This window comes from Gossypium arboreum, chromosome 8 (genome assembly GCF_025698485.1).
Source record: "Gossypium arboreum isolate Shixiya-1 chromosome 8, ASM2569848v2, whole genome shotgun sequence".
NCBI lineage: Eukaryota > Viridiplantae > Streptophyta > Magnoliopsida > Malvales > Malvaceae > Gossypium > Gossypium arboreum.
Genome location: NC_069077.1, coordinates 21,531,399 through 21,554,702, shown reverse-complemented (window position 1 = coordinate 21,554,702; position 23,304 = coordinate 21,531,399). Strand labels below are relative to the sequence as shown.

The 23,304-nt window shown below is 30.4% G+C and overlaps 2 long non-coding RNA genes across 5 annotated transcripts; one reads left to right on the top strand and one right to left on the bottom strand.

The window, feature by feature from the left end:
• Positions 1-5,159: 5,159 nt before the first annotated feature.
• LOC108467398 (uncharacterized) lies at positions 5,160-8,732 on the top strand. 2 transcript variants are annotated; one of them, XR_008286865.1, is made up of 3 exons: positions 5,195-5,444; positions 5,711-6,071; positions 8,533-8,732. It is a non-coding gene; the product is annotated as an uncharacterized LOC108467398 (long non-coding RNA). The 2 variants fall into 2 exon arrangements; XR_001868824.2 differs by having other exon boundaries at positions 5,160-6,071.
• A 5,985-nt stretch (positions 8,733-14,717) lies between these two features.
• On the bottom strand, positions 14,718-20,741 carry LOC108469235 (uncharacterized). 3 transcript variants are annotated; one of them, XR_008269597.1, is made up of 4 exons: positions 20,449-20,739; positions 19,822-20,210; positions 19,325-19,740; positions 14,718-14,828 (listed from the first exon to the last, which is right to left on the bottom strand). It is a non-coding gene; the product is annotated as an uncharacterized LOC108469235 (long non-coding RNA). The 3 variants fall into 3 exon arrangements; XR_001869064.2 differs by lacking the exon at positions 14,718-14,828 and adding an exon at positions 15,439-15,788; XR_001869063.2 differs by lacking the exon at positions 14,718-14,828 and having other exon boundaries at positions 19,214-19,740; positions 20,449-20,741.
• Between the last annotated feature and the right edge of the window lie 2,563 nt (positions 20,742-23,304).

Here is a 23,304-nt window from a genome sequence, read left to right as displayed (position 1 = left end):
AAAATATAAAAATTTCATAAAAATTTAAAAAGGAATAGCATGAAGTATACGTGAATTTTCATGCAAGTTGCCGTAGATGGCCAAATTTGATTCTTTAAAAGATTGAATGCTAAATTTAACTCAAAAAATAAGAGCTAAATTAATAAAAGATGTAAATGTTAAGAACTAAATTTAATATTATGTGATACATAAATAATTTCAAGCTGCAAATTGAAAGATACTAATTAAAACAAAAGTATTGTTATAATATCGGATCTATAATGTAAAATTATTATGCTCTTTGGGAGTTATTAAAGAATTATCATCTTTGAGATTTTATTGAACTTTTAGAAAAATTTAAAAGCATCTCTCAACTTCAAACCCTAATCTTAATATATTAGCGGTATGATGCTCTAACAAATATTAAACTTAAAAGAAGGATAAATCTCTAAACTATATATAACTTTTGGTTTAACGTGTAATTTTATACATTAACTTTGATTTTGTGCAACTTTATATATGAAATTTTGATTTGATTAAATTCTTATAAATTATTAACACGATTATTAATATAGCACTATTTAATATTTATACATTTATCTAATATAAAATAAATTGATATATTTTTTAAAATGTGTATGATTGAATCAAAAGTAAAGTTTAATGTATATATTTAAACTACAAACAAAGTTTCGTGTGTATAGTTGCATCAAATAAAAAATTACGTATCAAAATATACATTAAATCAAAATTCGTATATAATTTAAAGATATATTTCTTAAAAAAAATAAAATTAAAAGGGTTTATATATCAATGGAATGCTTAACGTAACAAACACTTAACTTACTGTAATCATTCTAAATGTAGCAACACTATCAAAATCGCCCGCAATTTTGTGAACTTCAACTGGTTGTAAAAACCCCATTGCCGCCGACGCATCAACTATTTTACTATCCTCTTAGTAGACAAGAATAATCTCCCAATTCATTCTTAAAAACCTCTTGATAATTCTCACCAACACATTAGTATCCTATATGGACTCTCACTCTTTAACCAAAAATATTTTCTGTGAATTATCCATCTCTAATATACATTAGTAGATAGGGGTGAATACAAGGGTAGTAAAAAAAATGTAAAATTGCAATTTTAATTTTTAAAGATAATTAAATTATAAATTAATATAGAGTAAAATTACGTTTTGGCCTCCAAGAAAATAAAAAAAATATATTTAATCCTCAAAATAATGAAATCATAAATTAATAAATGATAAATTTTATATTTTATATTTTAACATATCAAAATTTTATAATTTAAAATTTAATCCCCAATCGCCATGCTTATTGCAAGCCCTCCGAGGCTCCCAAAGTACATCAGAGCCAAACACGTACCAATATTCATAGCAAAGCCCATTATCTAGGCTCATAATTTCTTATTTTAACAGTTTCATTGCATTTTTACCTTGAACAAAAAAATATTTTTCAACTAATTTATTTTTTTGAAAAAATAGGAAACCCAAAACAACCTGTTAACCGAAAATTGTTCCAAATAAATACAAATATACTGAAATTTGGTTTAATCATTTTCAGTAAAATTCATTCCAAAATTATATGAAGTTAAACTTTCTTTCCATTTTTGGCCTATTCTTGGTTGATATTGATGCTTCTTTTAATAATTTTGGCCAAAATTAAAGCATGTTGTTAATATTTCTATAACTATAGATGCTTCTTTTGTTTACATATTTATCGAGTATTTTAGTATTTTCAGCCAAAATTAAAGCATATTCTATTAATTGAATGTTTGTAAGATTGAGTTGTTTTAACCATTGATGGTGACAAATTTCATATCAAAATTGGCTTAGAATTTAAAAGAGTTTTAAATTCAATTTGTTGATTAATAGTTTGGATTCCGCATGAATTGTTTGAGTATTAATATTTGAGGGTAATCTAATGGCGGGAGGAAAATTCCTTTGGTTAATTGAGATTCTATTTGTCAACCGTGTGTCTGTAAAGGACTAGGATTCAGGATTTAGAGGATCAAAACTCTCTTTCTTATTAAAGTTGGGTTTTAACATTGCAACCAAGATGAAGCTTTATGGGTCCAAGTCCTCAAATCTAAGTATGAGATGAAGGAAAGGTTGCCCGAGAGCATAACATGAGGAAAATGTTCAGCTATATGGAGAGCTCTTGCTAAGGTTTGACCTTTGTTACGTGAAAATTTATGTTGGTCTATGGGGTGAGAGATTCTATTAGATATTGGAAAGATCCATGGATCCCAAACCTGGGTCCTCTGATACATAATGTGTCTTCTCATAATAATCTGGTGTCGAATTGTTTTTTAAGCGAAATGGTTAATAATGATGGATCATGGAACTTAGACCTATTTAGAGTATGGTTTCTTGAAGACATTGTTAAAAGAATTGTTAGCGTTTCTCCCCCATCCTTCAACAGGGAGCGATTGAATTAATTGGATTGGTACCTCGCAGGTGCCTTCTCTATCAAAAGTGCTTACAAGTCTCTCCATCAAAATACATGGAATTCAAATGATAGATGGTGGAAGATTATTTTGAAGTTTCAGGGACCTCAACGTGTAAGGGTTTTCTTATGGCTTGTATACAAGCAATGTCTTCTAACTAACGTGGAAATATCATAGAGGGGGATCAAACAAAATAGTTCTTGTTTGTCGAGTAAGCATGGGACTAGAGACTTATTACATGTCCTTAGAGATTCCGCAACTGCTACTAAGGTATGGCTAAATGCCGTACCTATCAGTATCCGAAACAGGTCCTTTTCTGGCAATCTTTTCGAGTGGATGGAAATCAATTTGGGTTTTCAAATATGGTTACCAAATGTGGGGGTTCTTTGGTCTATTCTTTTCAGTTTAATCGCTTGACACATTTGGAAAAATAAAAATCTCTTTATTTTCCAAGGGATATTGAGGAGCTCTGCTGATACCATTAAGTCTTCAATAAGCTGGGCAAAACAATATATTGCAACACTTAGAATGATTCCTTTGGACAACTCAAACTCTCTCATAAATCAGATTCAATGGATAATTGGATTTTTTTATATACTGATGGAGCTGTTAAGCACAATACAGGTAAGGCTACTACCGGGGGGTGGCGTACAGTCAAGATGGACAATGGATCGCAGGCTACAACAAGTTCTTAGGTTTTGTTCAGTTTTTGATGTTAAGTTATAGGAAATTTTAGATAGTCTAGTTTTCATTCAAAGAGAGGGTCACAAGAGGGTTCTTATCCACACCGATAACTTAGAAGCGGTCAAAGCCCTTCAAGATATTTATTCGACTGAAGCAAACTCAGCCTTGTTCAAAAGGATTCATATGACCCAGCAAACAATTGAGCAAATGAGAAATTAAGTATATTCCTAGAGAAAAAAACTCAAGTTGCGGATCGTCTAACCAAGATGGCTTCAAAAAGAAACTTAGCATTGCAAGTATTCGACAAGATTCTTGAAGAGTTAGTAGCTGTTGTTGAGTCAGCTAGAGCAACAAATTTGATTATGTCTGTTTAAGATAGTTTATTTGTGCTTTTTCACCAAAAAATATTATAATACTTTTATAATATTAGGTTTTAAAATTAATTAATGATTTGAAAATTTTAATGATATTTAAAAAATAAATTTATTTAGTGTTTGTGCCTATTAATATTATAGTTTTTTTAATTTTGATTTTTAAATTAATTAATTAATTTAAAAAATAATTATATTTTAAAATGTTTTAGAATATTTTCAACACTAAAAGTTAATTTTAAAAATATATTTTAAATTTTAAATTTTATTTAGTATATATTTGTGTCAATTTGTTTTATAGTTTGTATTTCCTATAATTTATTTTATTTAATTATATGTAGAATTATAATTATTTTTAATTTTTAATTTTTAGTATTTATTGTAAGATTTTAGCCCAAGGCTCAATTAAGTCTAAAATAATGTGTCAAATTTATCAATTTATTTGGTTACTTGATGGACGTACGAGTTAAAAGTTAATCATTACAATTTGATCCTCCCTTTACTTGTTAAGCTTACACACATAAAATAAAATAAAAGAAAGATTATAGCCTCCATTATTTAGGGTTTGCATAATTAATAGAAGAGATCAAAAGGGCGGAATAAATTTATCAAGTGTTATTCTTTGTATTTTCGTCAAGTCTAATGGATGGCCAACTTCAATTCTGCATTAAGTATTTCTTGAACTTGTGAAAATCATGTAAAATATTTTAGATCTAAATATAGTTCAAGATGGGGAAAACAATTTATTAGGTGTTCTTGTTTGTGTTCTTCATCAAGCCTAATGGCCAACTCCAATTCCACATCAAGTATTTCTTGAACTTATGAAAATCATATTATTCTAAAAACCCTATATCATTGGTTATGCAATATAATAAATTTTACATATGATATCGAGCTGAGTTAAAGAAAATATGATTTTTCAAGTGATTTGTAAATGTTTCAAATAAACTACTTATACCACTTAATTTATTTTATTTTATTATTGATGATAATTAAAATTACGTTTCTTAAATTTTTTCTACATATATTTTATAACTAGCCTTAATATTTTATTATGATTTGTTTGAAATTCATAAAATTATTATGTTGCCATGAATTGATAAATAAAATTGAATATTTGAGATTTATATATTCTTTATTTTGCCAATATTTCTTATTGATATATATGACCCATCGGTTTTAATCTTTAAATCTTAGTTAAATAAAATGTTTTTTTTTTTTTTTCATTATTGCTAAAAAGAACCAGAAGTTATAAGATGAAAACCGTAAAATGAGAAAGAAAAGATTTTGGTGCACAATGATGATGTTGATTATTATTATTTATTTACAATGACTAAGCGGATGATAATTATAAGTTTTTTTCCTTTTCTTTATTATTTTAAGAATTAATTCAATGATAATTGTTAATTATGATATTTATATGACATATTTATTTTAAGTTTGATATCTATATGATATATATATATATATATTGAAACTAATAATCAGATTGGGGTTTATTAAAATAACTCAATAAATACATAAGTATAAACTAAAAGAGAAAAACAAAAAAAAAAGGAGCCCAGATATAAGACCTGGCCCAAAGACAGCAATAACGAGAAAACAAAAACCAAAATAACCAGAAATGAGACCCAAAAGTAAGATTTTGGCCTGTGAAAAATCAAAAAACAGAAATAAAATCAGACTTCTTTAGAAGCGCAATAATTACGCCTTTTTCCTGCCCAATCAGAACTTATCTCTTGCCGTCTTGTCCCTTCATCTGACATTTCTTCATCAAGACACTTTCATATCCCCAAAGGGAGCACTTCTCCATCAAATCCATTGGTATCCCTCTTCAAACTCCCCAATTTCACTTTCTTCCTTCCATTTTCAATCTGGTTCTCTCGCCCTGTCCCTCTCCTCTTACTTCTCTACAGATTCTGGAACACTTCCTACCAGGTATATTTCCTCCTTATTCTTCAACGTTTCATTTGCTAAAAGATGAGCTAAACTGTTTGCTATTTGTGGGATGAATTCAAATCTACATTCCCTAAATTTTAACAAAAGCTGATGAATATCATGAATATAAGCGCCTACCAGAGACTTGTCTGGGCTTTTCGCCTTGCATTTTTTTATTATTGACAAGGAATCTCCTTCAATAATAATTTTTTACCATTGCATGTCAATACCGATCTGGGTCGCTTTCCGGCACGCGAGTGCCTCAGCAACGAAAGTAGATGCAACTCGTTGATGGATCTCCGTACACGATAAAAGAACACTTCCTTCGCTATTTCTGGCCACGACCCCTACTGCCGATTGGCAAGTTCTTGCATCATATGCGGCATCAAAATTAATCTTCACAACCTGATCAGATGGGTGCCTCCATTTTCTAACAATAAAAGAGTTCTGTGTATTTCTTTTATCACTCTCGTTTAGCTCTGATATATAATTATTAACGAAAGTTACTATTTTTTTCCAGATTTACTAGCCTTCTTATGCACTCCAGCGTTCCTGTCTCCCCAAATGACCCATAAAACATAGCAAAAAAGCCTACACTGAGATGGCGACCTCTGCGAAAATACCCAGGTTAGCCATTGTAAAAACCCCAAATGGGTTTATTGTATAGAAAACTGGCCTGATAACTCTCTCTAAACTGAAACTGAAATAGGACATTCACGAAAAAGATAGTCCATATTCTCTGTTCCACTTCCACACTGAGGGCATATTGTTGTGTTCGTTAACTTTCTTTGTAACATATTACCTCGTATAGGTAGATAGTTCCATGATAATTTCCAAACTGTAATTATTGTAGCCATAGTTTTTTGTAAAATTCCTTATAGTCGGCTTGTAAAACGTAAGCTGTAGGATTGCCTTCAATGCTCTGTAATAGTTTATAGGCACTACGTACTGTGTATTCTCCCGACGGCTCACCACTCCATGCCCGAAAATCATCATGAGGTTCCTCTGCCAACGGAATACGGAGAATCTTCTCTGCTTGTAATGACCCATATTTCACGGACACCGAAAAAGTGAATTTAAGGTTTCCGTATTAGGAAAATGAGTTAGTAAATATTTATAAAAAATATTTATGAAGTTAGTTGTGAGTTGAATTAGATTTTAATTAGGTGAATTTATTTTAATTAGAAGTACTTAGTAGAAAGGATTAAATTGAATAGAGCATAAAAGTTTAATAATAAAATAGAGAAAGGATAAATAATTAAATTAGTAATTAAACTAAATTAGTGACATGTGTAAGTTAGAAAATAAATACATGTGTATTTAAATTATTAGTACAAGTGTATATAATATATAAATTTACTTATAAATTAAGTAAAAGATATTTACTTATTATTATTATTATTATTATTATTATATTTTATCAATTAATTGAGATAATGAAAATATATGGTGATGAAATATTACATGTGTACATGTATGTATGAATACACATGTAGTATTTTATTTGTATTAATTAAATATTTTATAATTAATTATTAATTTAGTAAATGAAAGAAATAAAATGAAATAAAGAATAAATAAAAGAAAGAAAAACAAGAAAAGAAACACAGAAGAAACGAAATAGAAAGAAAGAAGAAAAGAAAAGAAAAGGAGAAATTAGGGTTTGAAAGCTTGGAAGTTAAATTGGTAAGTCAATTAAGTTTCTTTCTTAGTGATTTTGATATTTTGAAGTTCTAAAGTTTAATATTTTGAATTTGTGTGAAAATATTGAAAGATGATAGACTTTTAAGTAGGTTTTATGTTGAACTAATGATGAAATTAGGAGTTTAATTGATAGAAATTTTGATTTAAATTGATTAAAGGATTGAATTGTAAACAAGGTCATAAGTTTTGTGTTGTAGGGATTAAATTGATAGAAATTTAAAATTATGAAAAAATGATAAATGTTTGATGGAAATTGAATAAGGAAATAATATGAATTATAAAAGGAAGAAGATGAAAATAGTTAGGATAAATTTGAGATTTAGGTTAAAGTTGCATGTAAAGTTATTATTTTCTATAAAATAAGTGTGTTATTAATTAATTATAATTATGCTAATTTTCATAGCAAACAAGGAAACTGAGACTTTGAATGAGAAGGGAAAGGAAAAAGTGATTGAGGAGTAGCTCGAAAAAATATCGGTTTGTATTACCTTAATTCAAGTTATTTATTATTAAATGTTTAATTTCAATATATGTGTATGAAAAATGAAATTGAGGTAAGCAGTGATAATTGAATTGAATGAGAATTGGATTTGATTGATGAATGTATACATGTGTGAAATTGAATTGTATAATGATTTGTGGTGAATTTGAAATTGTGATTGAATTGTTATTGTGATTGATTTGAATTCGAATGATTCTAATACCCTATTAACTAGTCGGGGTAGGGTTGATATAGTTGGCATGTCATAGGATAGGAAGAATTCAGGGATTCTTCGACTTCGAGTCGATAAAACACTTGTTGTGTCATATTTATTTCGGATAGATTCGATGAGGCGTTGGTCGCCGCTTTGCTTCGGCTTAGCTGATGAGACGTTGGTCGTCACTTATTTGCTTCGAACTATCCGATGAGGCGTTGGCCGCCACTCTGGTGTTTGGTTGGATTCGTGTATCCTCTAAAGTCCGAGTTATATTAATCGGGGAAATACATGTGAAGAGAAAAATTAAATGAAATTGATAAATTAAATTATTGAATGAAATGAGAAAGTGATATTATAAGATGAAATGAGAAATACAATTTGAGCTATGAGATTGAAGGCATAAAACCTAGGCTAATGAATTATTCATATTTAAATGTGAATTGGATATTTATATGTGATTGAGAGATGAACGAAATGTTCATGAATAGTTGGTAATCTTATTGATGAGATATTGAATCAAATAATGAAAATGATACAATGGAAATATGATAACTTGGTATGAATTATATGTATGATTTGTTAATTATCTATGCATGTTTATAATATTTTATATTTGCTATAATTTGAATTATGGTAATACCACTGAGTATTTCTAATCTCAGCGTACGGTTTGTTTCCGTGCGCAGGCTAGGTAAAGTTGAAGTTTGGTGCAGCATCCGAGTCAATCCTAACCTCAGCTTAATTTCTGGTGAAGAATCTATCTTTTGGAAATGTGGCATGTATTAGGTTTTGTTTTAGTCACTTAAATATATTTATGTTTTGGGTGTAAGTAATTTGTAACTTTTAAGAAGTATTTGAAATGAATAGATGAATGTTATTTGGTCAAGATTTATAAGTCAATGTATTGGGCATGAATTAGGTGTTTGATATGTGAAAATAGCTTTAAAATGGTGAAAAATCATGTTTTCACCTAGGCCGTGTGGTAAAGTCAGAATTGCCCACAAGTTAGTCCCACGGCCGTGTGAGCAAGTCAGATTTGCCCACGGGTTGGCCCTAAGACCATGGGAGCCCCCTTGGCAGGCCACACAGGCATGTCCCATGCCACACGGGCGTGTGCTCCTATTTTCAAGAAAAAGTTTCCAAAGTTCCCAGTTTAATCCCAAGTCACTTCCTAAGCATATGTTGGGTCTCGTAGGTCCATATTAGGGACTTAAAGGTGGAATTTGAAAAATTTTAAATTGAAACATAGATTTATGACTCGGTGTTGTTCGTTATTAGTGTTTAATTCTAGTAATGCTTTGTAACCCTGTTTCGGCAACGGGTTGAGGTTAAGGGGTGTTATATGGCAACTTCCTCCGGAAAAGTAGACATTATCAACTTATTTTTCCATATTCTGCTACTTGATTCAATTAGCTCAGCAACTTTAAAATTGTTCAAATTATTAATTAAAGACGATAATCTGGTATTTTTTGCATCTGGAATCCAAAAATCATTAATAGCTAAAATATCGGTACCAGTACCAACTTTCCAACATAATCCCTCCTCTAAAATGCCCCTTGTAGTCCAAATACTCTTCCATGTATATGAACTGTTATTCCCCAATCGCGAATTTAAAAAATCCACACTTGGAAAATATTTTACTTTAAAAACTTTCGCAACTAAAGAGTTTGGATTGTTTAAAATTCTCTACCTTGCTTAGCTAGAAGTGCGACATTAAATTGAGCTATGCGCCTGAAACCCAAACCACCCTCCTCTTTAGGCCAACACATATACTTCCACTGACACCAATGAATCCCTCATTTCCCATGTGCTTTTTGCTGCCAAAATTTCGCAAAGATCCTTTCTATTCTCCACAAAGAGAATTTGGTAAAAGGAAGCAAGACATAGCATAGGTTGGAATAGCTTGAAGCACCGACTTTATGAAGACTTCCTTACCTCTTTGTGATAATAATTTGGTACTCCACCCTTCAATTTGAGTATACACCTTCTTTTTGAGATGTTGAAAAAACTCCTTCTTCTATCTGCCATTAGGAAGACCTAAATATTTTGCCAAGTTTGTTGAACTTCGTACCCTCAATATTTCCGAGACTAATTTCTTCTGTTCATTTGTAGTATTCGAACTATAGAAGATTGTCGATTTATCAAAATTAACACATTGGTCTGAGCATTTTCCATACTCTTTCAGTATGATATATATAATTTGTTAGTCATCAAAGTAGCCAAATTAGAAAGTTCTCATAGATGTAAATTAAATCATGTAAATTGTCAAAATCCATGTAATTAATTAATTAAATGTTTATGATAGAAAAGTGGATAGTTAATTTTCACTACTCATTACAACTTTGAAATTTGCCCAAATAACTTATTTATTCTATGAATATTGATTTTTTTTGTTAGATATATATTTGAATGTCCAAAATATCGTGTATATTCAATGAAAATTATTTATTTGTACAATAAAGTTATTGGCATTTATTTATGATACTATATTTTAGTATCTGTCCAAAGGAGAACTAGGATATATTTAGATTGTTTGTACATTTGAATTTAAATAAGTTATATTATATTTAATTTTAACAATTCAATATAAAATTTACAAAAATAATTTAATATAAAATTGAATATTCAAATTTAATTATATTATATATTTTGAAAATTTGAATACATAATTATAATTAAAAATGTGTTTAAGTTTTTTTATTTAAATTAAAGGATACATAAAAATGAAATAAGTTTAAAATGCATTTTTTTAAAAATAAAATAAAATATTAAGTTATAAATTAATTTTATTCAGAACAAATATTTTTAAGTACTTTTTACTTTGAACATTAATTTAAACTTGATTTTTATATATTTTTAAAATTAAAATTAAAATTAAAAATTATACATTAACAGATTTTAAAATTTAAATAAGAAAGATTGTAAAGTAGAATATAACAAATTTAAATATTTATTTTTCAATATTTTTAAATACAATTTAATTATTAATTTATGAATATTAAAATTTTAAAATAATATATTCTTAAAATTAAAATTTAGTTTTTATTTTTTAGATAATCAAATTTATAAATTTAAATAAAATATATGTTCTTAAAATATGTAATTAAAATTACAATTGTAACAACCCGATAGTTAGGGTGTCGAAAGTGCATTCTCGGACTCCGTTCCCATAAATAGGACTCGTAAATATTTTTAATAAATATTTATAAAACTAGTTGTGTAGTTAATTAGGTTTCGATTAAGTGAATTTACTTGAATTAAAATTAATTAGATATAATGACTAAATTGTATATAAGGAAAAAGTTGAATTATAGATTAAAAATAAATTAAAGGGCCAATGTAATAATTATACTTATGTTATAAAAATATGTTAAAATATGTTATCTTAATAATTAAGTAAATATATATTATATAATAATAAATTAAAGGATAATAAAACAAAGTTAGTATATTAAAAAAAAAGAAATAAAGAAAGATAAAGCCATACAAATTAGAAAGAAAGAAAAAGAAAGAAAGGGAGAAAGACACAGACGGCAACCTAGGGACTTTTAGGGTTTCAAAGTTTAATTGGTTAGTCAATTTAGTTCTTTTTTTTTTATAATTTTTATGTTTTTGGAATCTCGATACCTAGGGCAACCCGACCCATGTTGAAATTTTAGCAATTATTAAGTTTTTTTAAGTGTTGTCAATGTTGAATCATTTTAGTATTAGGGATTAAATTGATAGATTTTTAAGTTAGAAATGGAAAAGGATTAATTGTAGAACAAATTGTAAAATTTCAGTATTAAGGATTAAATTGTGAAAATTTTACAATTTAGGGGTTTAAATGAAAATAGAGAGTTAAATTTAGTTTAAAGTGGAATTTGTATGAAAAAATAGAATTAAATGTGAAGAATAAAATTGGTCACAGTTTAGGGAATAAATTGAAATTTAGACAAATATTGAGTAAAATTTAAATATTCAATATTCAATATGAAATTGAAATTTTATTTTATTGATGAATTTTAATTGTTTTAATTTCGTAGCTAACATTGTACCGGAATCCTCGACTAAAAAGGGGAAAGATAAAATCGACGTCAAATAGCTCAGAATTCCTGGTTTGTATTTCTATAATCCGAACCTAATTACTAATTGTTGTATTTTGATTTAATGCATATGGTAAGTGGTTGAGGTGAGTATTTGGCACTTTGATATTGAATTGGTATATATATTATGAATGTATTGATTATTTGAATTGAAATGAATATATATATATATATATTTGTAAATGTGATAATGTGAAAATATGATAATTAGATATTGGTTGCATTTGGAAAGTGAATTGGAATCCTATTAACTGTATCGGGTTGAGTCGGATATAGATGGCATGCCATAGGATAAGAAGAGTTCAGGGATTTCTTCGAATTCGATTCGATGAGGCACTGGATGCCAATTTACTTCGGTTTAACTGATGAGACATTGGGTGTCAAATTTATATAGTGCTGGCTCAATTACTACTTCGGATTTATCCGATGAGGCACTAGGTGCCAAGCTGGTGTGTTGGTTGGATTTGTGTATCTGTCCGAGTCTGAGTCGTGTTAATAGGGGTAATTAAATAAAACGGTACTATGATTGATATTGGATAATATTGTATGTGAATTGAAAATGAGATAGTGATTCGAAACATGAAAATAAGATACATGAGTTATGTACTCATGAATTGGATATAGAATGGATAATGTTATTGTTTAAATGATATATGGATCAAATTGTGAAAAGCTAGTATATAGCAAGTGATGATAATTGATTATGGTATGAAATGATGTATTCATGAAGTGAGTATTGAATGACTAATGCCATTGTACAAATAAATGTGGTTTGATATGTGAATAACTATTTATATAGCAATTGTGTGAATTGGAACATTGTTTAACAAATGAAATATGATACTAGACATTAATATGTGCTTATAATTCAATTGTGCATATTGCATTATCTTGTCTTTAAATTTTCAGATTTTTGAAATACCATTGAGTTTTACTCAGCATATGGTTTTGTTTTTCCATGCGCAAATTAAGTACTTCTCTTTTGATCGCCGATTCAGCATCCAACAATTATCCCGAACTCAAATGTGGTGATGTTTATCTTTTGTGTCGGAATGTACCTAGGATGTCTAAATGATAGTTATTTTATTGATGGAATGTATATGAAGTTATAAGTGTAATGTTGGTTTGGTATATATATATATATATAAACATGTGTGTGTGTTTGAAACTATAGTATGGTATGGTAAATTGAACCAAAGCTTGGTATGTGCATATGAATTCATGTTAAAGTTTTAAGTAGATATAAGCTAGGCCAAATTAATGAATTTTGGCATGTTTATAATCTTAATTTGAATGATGCATTAATGATATGTTTTGATGATATAAATGTGGTACCAATGAGGATACATTGGTTAGGCACCTAGGATGATTGTTTTGACATGTTTTGAATGTGTTTAATCGTGTTTTGAACAGGTTAAACGAATGATTTTTGAGTTGTTTAATGTCCAAGCATGTAGGAATTGGTAAATTTGTTGGTAAAGGCACATTTTAGGTCCACATGGCCAGAAGCATGGGCGTGTAACTTGGTCATGTGAGACACACAGTTAGCACACAGGCGTATGAGGCCTTTTAAAAGGTAGACGGCTTGGCACACGGGCGTGTGGTTTGGCCGTGTGACTCAAGTTAGAGAGTTACACGAGCACAGACACGGGCTGGGACACGACCGTGTGTCCCTACTTCGAATGCCCACATGGCTAGACACACGGGTGTGTGACTTGGCCGTGTGTGTCACACGGCCTAACCACAGGGCCGTGTAAACTTGCTGTTAAAATTTTTCTTACTTTTTTGAAAAATTTTCAAATGTTCCCGATTTAGTCTCAAATCGTTTCTAAAGTGTTTTCAAACTCTCAAAGGCTTAATAAAGGACTCTATACATGTTATTGATGAATCATTTTATTATTTTTTAAATGTTTTAAATGAATGATTAAATTATGATTACCCGGTAATGTCCCGAAACCCTATTTCGACAACGAATACGAGTTAAGGGTGTTACAACAATTGTCAAAACTATTCTTAAAAATTATTTTAAAAATTGTTTTAAAAAATATTTCAAAACTTTTTTGATACAATTGTTTTATTTTTTAACATTAGAAAAATAATGCTATTGAAAGCTTTTAATTAGTTAATAAATAACAAAAATATTTTAAAGAGTATTATTATTTTTCAAATATTATTTTGAAATAAATTAAGTATTTGCATCTAAATATAAAGAAAAAATATTTTATTTTTTCAAAATTTTACTTTTCTAGAATTATTATGCTTACAAAACAAATGAAATTATTTATCATATATTTTAATTTTTCTAAATTGTTTTTCAAATCTTTAAAATTTAAAATAATTCCAAAACATTATTTATCATATATTTAACTACAGTTTTAATTAAAAATTAAAATATGTAAATTGATTTAAATATTATTTTAACATTTATACAATTTTAAAATTAAAATTGTTAGAGTTGTGTGACCCCATCACTTATTAAAAAAATAAAATAGAGAGACAAAATAGGTGGTACGGATGATGCTGCACAAGTTAAATCCGTATAGGACTATGCTTCTTATATTAGAATTGACTATAACAGGGCTATTTAACCCATTAATAGATGTAGTCGAACTTTTTATGTATTGTGTGTTTTTTAACATAGTGAATTCCTCGTATAAAAATTAAATTTACAAAAATAATTAAATTGGATATATAATAAAAGTTTATTGAAACTAAACAAAGTATAATATATTTAAGGATTTTACTCGCAATTATGTTTTATAGTCAGCATTTAAATGAAATCTTCTCATTTCAAATTGTTGATGTCTTATTATTAGAAATTTATGAAAGGATTTGAAGTACATGATCAACGTTTAGAAACCATTTATCATCCACGCAACCCCGCAGATCTGCAATTCCTAACATAATAAAACAACCTGAGGTTGCAATCAATTTAGGAAAGACGGTTTTAAATTTAAAATTATAATTATCTCTTAAATTTTAAAATAGTTATTATTATCTATTAATTTTAATAATTATTATAATAATAAATTTCATGTAAAAGATAATAATATTTTAATAAGAAATTTCCTATCAAAATTTAATAGGAAAATAAAATTAAAATATACTAATATTTTAAGTAATATTTATCTAACAGAATTAATAAACCAAGAGTGCTTTCCAAAGAGTCTTTGAGAAAGCAGTAACTGCTGCAGCTTGGGATGGAGGAGAGCGGTGGCGATGACAGGGAGGGGAGAGATGAGATCTCTCAACTGGCGGAAGAACTCATCCAATTATCAGTTCAGTGCTCGACAGTGGTACCGAATGCAAAACCTACCCTTATATGTTCAATATGAACAAAAAAGCCCTACAACCCAGAAAGCTTTAGGGCGCAGATGAAGAGCACATGGAAAACTAAGAAAAATTTTGTGGTCCAATTGGCAAGTCAGAATCTCTTTTTAATTGTGTTTGATTTAAAAGAAGATTTGGAGACAATATGGAGGGACGTCCATGGTTGTTTCAAAAATACCTAGTTTTATTTGATCGGCGAAGTAAACAGATAGAGTGAAATCAGATTAGGCTCTTCTCTTCTTCGTTCTGGATCAGAATAGGCTCGTGTCTACCAGAATTCGACAAAAAAGATCTTTTGCATGCTATTGGTGTTACTTTTGGAAGAGTAATTAGATCTGAAATTATTGGTGATTTATGTCGGTTAAGAATAAACCTGGATGTGCAGAAACCTCTTCGAAGAGGTATTTTTGTTTCAAGCAACAATAGTTTTAAATCATGGATTTCTTTTAAATATGAGAAGTTACCGATTTTTTGTTTTAGATGTGGAAGAATGGGGCATAGCATTAATGATTGTCTTGTGCTAGATCCTGCAGAAATAAATAAAATTAGAGACGATCCACAATATACTTTAGCACTAAAAGCTGAATCAAATTTAATTGGAAAGGAGAGTATAAAATTAAATGCTTTCTCAAGGAAGATGGGGGTTCAATGCTCTTATACAGGAAACATGGAAATAAAGCACAATGGAATTAATAAATCTGTTGAAGGAAATACGTATAGGGGACCCAAAGATAGACTTCAAGTGATGGGTTGGAGGCAGTATTAAAGAATCAGTAGGAAGGCTCTACTATGATGCAAACTGGTGAGAAGAATGGAATATCCAATGAGCTGGGGCAAAATTCAACTTTAATGAAAAAATCAAGCTGGAGGAGAATAGCTCCAGGGATTTTGATAGATAAATGAAAGGATGAAAGCATTATGGGGAAGTTAAAATTTCCAAAATTTGATGAAGGAGATAACTTCACAAAATTTTCATATGAAGATTAAGTAAAAAGATTAAAACAAGAAGGAATAATTGACTGAGCAGAAGTTCCTATAGGTATGATGAATGAAAATTCAGAACAAAATGATGTTCCCAACAGGTTTGGATCGGCGGCTGCCAAATGGCAAGCCGACCGGGCGCAATGAAAAACATATATTGGAATGTCCGTGGGTTAGGGAGTCCACGATCGGTACAGAGGCTGCGACATTTGTTAAAGCAGCATAATCCCCATATGGTCTTCTTAATGGAGACTAAAATTGATAAAAAAATGTATAGAACAGGTTAGAAGGAGTTGTAGATTTATGAATTGGGATTGACATTGAAGCTGAAGGGTCTCGTGGTGGACTGTATTTAACATGGAAAGGTGATATCACGATTAATTTGAGAAGTTTATCCAAAAACCACATTAATGTAATGATAAAAGAGGATTCTATTAAAGAATATTGGCGGTCTACGGGGTTTTATGGTTCACTTTATTCGAACAAGAAGAATTTTTCATGGAATCTACTAAGAAAATTGGGTCAAGAACAAAACCATCTTTGGCTAATAAGTGGTGATTTTAACGAGATTATGTACTCCCTTTGAAAAAAGGGGAGGAATTCAAAGAGAGCAGAGGAGAATGGAAGCCTTTCGAGAGGTTTTAGAGGAATGCCAGCTGACCGATATAGGTTACTCGGGGGTTTGGTTCACATGAGAAAGGGGGAACTTGACAAAAAACAAGCATAAAAGAGAGACTTGATAGGGGAGTTGCAAACGAAAAATGGATTAATTTGTTTCCATTAGGAAGTATTCAACATCTACCTTATTCAATGTCAGATTATTGTCCTCTCTTTTTAAATACAAATAATGGAATCATGTATACAAGGAGTCCAAAAATTAAATTTAAGGCGTGGTGGACCATGGAGGAGACTTTTGAACAAGAAGTAAAGCTTTAATGGGAATCATCAACAGACATGTTAATAGAGAAAATTGAAAATTTGTAGTTTTTTTGAAGAGATAGGCAAACACAATCAAAAGATGCAGAGAGGGACTAAAAAGAAAGTTAACCAAGGAACTCACAATTCTGTTAGAAAAAGAAAAGGATGATAAAACAATGGCTAAAATTATTGATACTAAAATTCATCTTAATATGGAGATTGATAAAGATGAAATGTACTGGGAACAAAGGGTAAAAGCAAATTGGCTTCGGCTTGGGGATAAAAATTCAACCTTTTTTCACAAATGCGCCTCAATTCGTAGATGATCTAACATGATTTACAGGCTGGAATTGGATGAAGGAAAGGAAATTACTGACGATTCAGAGATTAAAAAGGCTGCTACTTCATTCTTTCAGGAGCTTTTTACAACAAATGGAGTTGAAGACCCATCTCATGTTCTTATGGGCATTGAAAAAAAAATTTCTACCTAGTTGAATTCAGCTTTATTATATCCTTTTACGGTAAAAGAAGTTCTGACAGCTTTAAGAGGAATGGGGCCTACAAAAGCACTAGGACCTGATGGTTTCCCAGCATTAATTTTTCAAAGATACCGGCACATGATAGGTAAAGATGTTGAAAATTTTTGCTTAGGCATCTTGAATAGGGACTAGAATTTCGACTCTTTTAATATGACAGATATAGTGCTTATTCCAAAAGTCCAAAGTCCCACAAAATTAGTTAGCTTTAGACCTATTAATTTGTGCATGGTCATATATAAAATTGTAGCAAAAACAATAGCAAATCGTTTACAAGAAGTTATTGGCAGCTGCATTGATAAAGCACAAAACGCTTTTGTACCAGGGAGACTTATTTCTGATAATATGCTTTTAGCATACGAAATTCTACACATGTTTCGACAAAAGCGGACGGGGAAAAAGGATATATGGCAGTGAAGCTAAATATGAGTAAAGCTTATGATAGAGTTAAGTGAGATTTTTTAAAGAAAATAATGTTACAGATGGGCTTCGCAAAGGAATGGGTGGGATCAATTATGAAATGCATTACCACAGTCTCTTATGTAGTAAATATCAACAGGAGGAGGGGAGGAACTTTTCAACCTACTAGGGGGCTTAGACAAGGCGATCCCCTTAGTCCATTTTTTTTCTAATATGCAGCGAGGGATTTTCATCATTGATGAGATTAGCAATGGGAGAGGGTTTGATAAAAGGTGCAAAAGCAAGCAGAAGAGGGCCATAGATATCTCACTTACTTTTTGCGGATGATTGCATTTTGTTTGGTGAAGCAACAGTCAGGGGTTCGACAATTTTGAAAGGGATACTCAAGGAATATGAAAGTTGTTCAGGCAATGTGTGAACTTTAATAAATCAATGATCTTCTACAGCTCAAATACAACAGAAAATAAAAAAGAAGTCTCGAAACGGCTAGGAATAGGAAGCTCAACAAATCTTGAAAAATATTTGGGTCTCCCTAATGTTGTAGGTAGACGAAAAAAAGAATCTTTTCAGAATTTAAAAGAAAGGGTCTTTGTGCAAATTGAAAACTGGAGCACTAGGTTTCCATCGCAAAAAGGAAATGAGGTCTTCATTAAATCAATACTACATGCAATACCTACTTATGCTATGTCTTGCTTTCTTCTACCAAATTCATTATGTGGAGAGATTGAAAATATTTGTGCTAGATTTTGGTGGCAAAAAGGCCATGGGAAAAGCGGAATACATTGGTGCTAGTGGAAACATTTGTGTCGCCCTAAAGAGGAATGTGGAATGGGGTTTAGGAGTATGACCCAATTTAATATCGCATTACTAGCAAAACAAGGATGGAGATTCATAAATTACCCAAATTCTTTAGTTGCGCAAGTATTTAAAGCAAAATATTTTCCAGAAGATGTTTTTTTAAACTCGCGATTAGGAAATAACAACTCTTTTGTATGGAGGAGTATATGGGCGACTAAGGGTATTTTGGAAGAAGGATGTTGCTGGAAGGTAGGTTCGAGCCCGAGCATTTTAGTTATTAATGACAATTGGATTCCAGATTCAAGAAATTTGAGACTATCATCAAGTAATTTTAATTTGCCAGATTTTAAAGTTGCTGAGTTAATTGATTCTAATAAAAGGAAATGGAAGAGAGAGCTGATTGTCAATACCTTAACAGAAGTAGAAGCTGGAAAGATCCTTAGCATCCTGTTGGTGAAAGAACCTCATGCTGATATTCTGACGTGGAGCGGGGAACCTTCGGGAGAATACTCGGTTTGAAGTGCCTACAAACTATTACAAATTTCTAGTCCTAGAGCTTATGCTTTACAAACCGACTTCAAGGATTTTTACAAAAAACTTTGGCTCCTAGATCTACCTACCAAAATTAAAGTTACAATTCGGAAGATCTCATGGAACTATTTGCCTACACGGGCTAACATGGTATACAGAAAACTAGTAAACAGTTCCGCATGCCCCCGTTGTGGTGAAAGAGAAGAAACAATAGACCACCTCTTCCACGAATGTCCTGTATCAGTGTCAGTTTGGAGAGCTTATCAACCTCGAATTTACCTCTTCCACGAATGTCCTGTATCAGTGTCAGCTTGGAGAGCTTATCAACCTCGAATTTTATATAGGACTCTAATATAGCATTTGAACAGTGGCTTACCAGGGTTTTCGTTCAACATCCTTCCAGTCACTGCAGAATATTTTGCTGTGCGCTATGGGCCATCTAGGGAGACAGAAATGCTCGTATTCATAAAAAGACAAACAAATCTGGTCAGGAGATAGCAAAATTTGTCCACAACTACATAACAGAGTTAAATGGTGTTGAAAAAAGAACATCCAAAGGTTTAAAGGAGGAAATAAAATGGAAACGCCCACTGGCCAAACAGTAAAAATTAATTTCAATGGAGCCTACGACGAGAGGAATCATCAGTCGGCATCTGGAATAGTTGTCAGAGACAGTGAAGGGCTCATCCTCCTATCATGCTCGGAGATTCATTAAAGAGTGTCCTCCGCCTTCGCTGCTGAAGCCCTTGCTTGCCGTAAAGCAACCTAGTTCGGAATCGACATGCAATGGCCAGAAATTTTCATTGAGGGTGATTCTTTATCGATAATAAAGAAATGCAAGGCTAAAGGGTATGATAAATAGCAGATAGGGGCTTATATACATGGCATTCATCAGTTAAAGACTAGATCCAAAAATCTAAGGTTCGAATATATCCCAAGAACAGCAAATGTTTTAGCCCATATTTTAGCAACAGAAACTTTGAAGAGGAAGGAGGAGATGTACCCGGTCGAGAGTGTCCCCAGATATGCCAAAAACCAAATGGAAAATGACAGCATGAGAGAATCGGATTGAAGAAGAAAGGAGATGGAGAGAAAGTAAGGAAGTTTCAAAATGAACAAATCAAAAGTCATAAGGAATAAAGCTTCCTTTGAAAACGGTAGCGCCATTAAAATTGAAATGACAGAATGATGGAAAGACAGGCGTCAGAATTTTTCTAATTGGGCATTAAGACGATGGGAATAATTACACTTCTAGAATTTTGTGTTTATTCTTTTAGTATCTAAGAATTTTTATTTAACGGGCCATTTTGAGTGTTGACCTTCAGTAATGTTTTGATAAATTTTGAACTTTGTTTTATATTTTAATTATTATATAAGCCCAATCCGATTATTAATTTTAAAAAGGTAATATTTATCTAAAAAGAATTTAAGGAGTAATTTAAAAATTAAAATTAAAATTTTAATTGGAATATATATATCAATTTACAAACATAAAGATATTTTAGAATTAAATATTTTGAAAGGATAGTTTAATTAGAAAGTTATAAAATATTTTTTAATTAGAAAGTTATAAAATATTTTTTAAGTTATAGAAATTAAATGGCATGACTGATATTTATATATGATATGAAATCGTGAAACGTTTCTAAGAAATACTACGGCATGACAAAGATTTTTTACCTACTTTATAACCTCATGCTTAAGTTGTAAGTAAATTAAATTATAATTATATTATAAACAAAAAGGAGAAAAAGAAAATAACACAAACACAAGTTATTGAATATGATTATAAGATTGACAAAGGTATAAAAGGTGCTTGCATATTCCAAAGGGTTCTTTTGATGGAGAGAAAAAGTGTTACAAACAAGTGAATATGATGTACTGGAAGAAGGTAGAGGGGAAGACTCAAGTAGATTTGGTAACATTGAGCACATCACACATGGTGAGGTACAGAAAGTTAAACATAGCTAACAATCAGGCTTAACAAACAAGTAAATTGAGAGAATTTTAGAGAGAACCCTTTCAGAGTTCAAATACTGAAAATGTCAAAAGTTTCGAGTTTTTTCACTTGTTTTGAAAGACTTCTATTTATAGTGTTTCAAGAATAAGAGTTAAAATGATGGTAATTAATATGAATAATGTAATTAATTTTCAGTTAACATTACATTAATTATTAATAAGGAATTGTGAAAGTTTTTGTTGGTGATGGTGAACAGTGAAGAAGAATTCATTGTGTTTTTGAAAGGAGAGAACAACACTCAATGTTACAAAAAAAGGTTAAGAGGAGAACTCTTAACTACCTCCATATATGATCCACCAAGTTAAGCTCTCGGAACATCTCAAAAGTGAAGATAACCTAAGAACCCTGCCATATTATGGGGCTACTTTCATTTCTTCTACTGTGGTGAAGTGGTACTACGTGAAACATTTTTCGTGGAACATATCTTGAAACGTAAGACGATAGTTGTTCTTAGATGAGATGTTCTTGAGTAATGATTATTTTGACGTGTTCCAAATGTAAGTTGTTCTCGACATAGTTGTTCTCAATGTAGAGGTTGTTCCGAGTAAGAGTTGTCTTGTGGTAATACTTTTCTTGGAAAATTTTGTTATGAATAATGACTCTTCCAAAAAACACGATTCTTCTAAATCCCAGTTGTTCCAAATAATAGTTGTTCTAAACGTAACTATTCCTAAAATGCTATTATTCTAAATAAAAGTTATTTCAAACTTTAGTTGTTCTCAAATATCAACTACACTGGATAACAATTGTTTTAATTAAACTCTTGTTCTAAACATAGTTATTCTCGAACAACATTTGCTCTGAACAACAACTATTTTAAGCAAGAGTTATTGCTCTAAAAGAGATACGCTTGGTAGTATAATTTCCTGAAGCATAATATTCTTTATTTTAAGGATAAAAAGTTAGTAGCCAAAATTGAGTATCTACACATATAAGGGGTTGAATCCCTACTCTTACTTGCTTGCTCTCCAGTGTATCACTATCTTATCAAAGTGCATAGTGTTTTCTTATAGAAATTGTATTGATTTGTTTGGATGTATAGTTATAGATTTATTGATATTTTTGAAAATATGTTTATAAGTATTAAATGAATGAAATTTAATAAATAATTTAAATATAAATATTTATCAAGTATATAAAATACCCATCAATATATTTCATAAATAAAATTCCTTTACATTAAACAAATTCAAAATAAACAATAAAAATCTATATATTGAATAATGTGTATCTACAATAAAATCATCTCATATTAATCTATAAGATGGAAGTTTTATACACATAAAGCTATACTCGTGAAGTTTTTTTAGAGATTTTGTTTTGTACCTTTATTTCATTTGTATGTTATAAGTCCTTCACCTATTTTATTATTTACTATTTTTTATACTTCCCGATGTCGGGGCGACACATTTTTTTGGGCAATGGATGTGGTGACGACGTTGTGAGGAGGAAAGCCAGCACATCACGACGTCACGAAGATTCCTAATGTTATGCAGTCATGTTTTGTACAATTCAAAAGGACTTGTTATCCCAATTGGACTCTGATTACTACAGGGTTATTTTAGTCATTTTAGCCCTTAGTATTAAGCCTATTTAGAAGGCCTTTGTAACCCTGATTTAGACATGTCAATTAACAAGGGTTTTTCTTGAGGACAATAAAATGTAGTCACATATGAGTTTTGGTGAGAGTTTCGTGGTAACTATGAAAAGAATTTTGTTCCCGAGTTAGGACTTTGTTTTTTGGGGTTTAGTTTTGTACGTTTAATACATTTAAGTTATTTTCTCCATAATGTACTCTTGTTTGTTTACTCATTTAGTGAAAAGTCGAAGCCTCCTTTA